Genomic DNA, 883 nt, shown 5'->3' with positions numbered 1-883 from the left:
CACCGACAGATGCATACAACCACGGGTCTTGACTCTCTCCCAGAGCTTCGGTAGAGTTCTCGCCGCTCTCGATAACGGGCCGAGGAAATCGGTGGTCCGCATATGCTTGGAGCCTGCTGTCGGAGGGAGAATACAGAAGCAAGTTGCCAGGCTTGTTGTACTGCTGGTTATGGGAGTCAGAATGGGCAGTAGCACCGCAAAGAAAGCTGTGGTCCGAGACCCAGGTGATGGTCATGATATCGCCAGCGCAGTTGTTCCAATCACCGCGGGATTCAAGTTCGTCCTCAAGAGCCTTCCTAAACTCATTGGTGAAGTTGACCAGCTTGCGGGTCCTGCCGAACCCGCGGTTGCCATCGACCTCGCGCGCGAACAGCAAGGACGGTATGCGGCAGGCACGGACTCTAGCATTCTGTTTCATCGAGCTCGTCGAGCTCGAGACGCGTAGCTACCTTGTGTCGATTGACCCTGTTTGCAGCGGCGTCCTCGAAGAAGTTTGCTGATCGACACCTGATCCCTCCTTGAGAGGCCGTCCTTCAAAGCAAAAGTGTTGGGCGAGTTGGCAAATGTGGTTCAGGATGCTTCCTAGCAAATCGCCGTATCTCTCGCAAAGCCATCTTGCCGCTTTAAGATGCATAGCAAGGTTTTTGCGCACTTGCTTGCTGAGCAACCTCAACTTCTCTCTTTCTGAAAGTCAACATGGGATGGTCAGCAGACGGGTTTGCTCTTTCGTTCCTCGAGAGGAAGATGTATGAGCTTCGCAGCCTCTGCTTGTATTGATCGCCCGTACCTGCATGGCCAGGTTATGGACTTTTGGAGAATGATACTGCCTCTGCTCCTGTGTCTCTATGTTTATTGTTGCGATGCATACGCTATCCTTAAAATG

This window comes from Verticillium alfalfae, genomic scaffold (genome assembly GCF_000150825.1).
Source record: "Verticillium alfalfae VaMs.102 supercont1.3 genomic scaffold, whole genome shotgun sequence".
Taxonomy (NCBI): Eukaryota; Fungi; Ascomycota; class Sordariomycetes; order Glomerellales; family Plectosphaerellaceae; genus Verticillium; species Verticillium alfalfae.
This window is presented reverse-complemented; position numbering follows the sequence as displayed.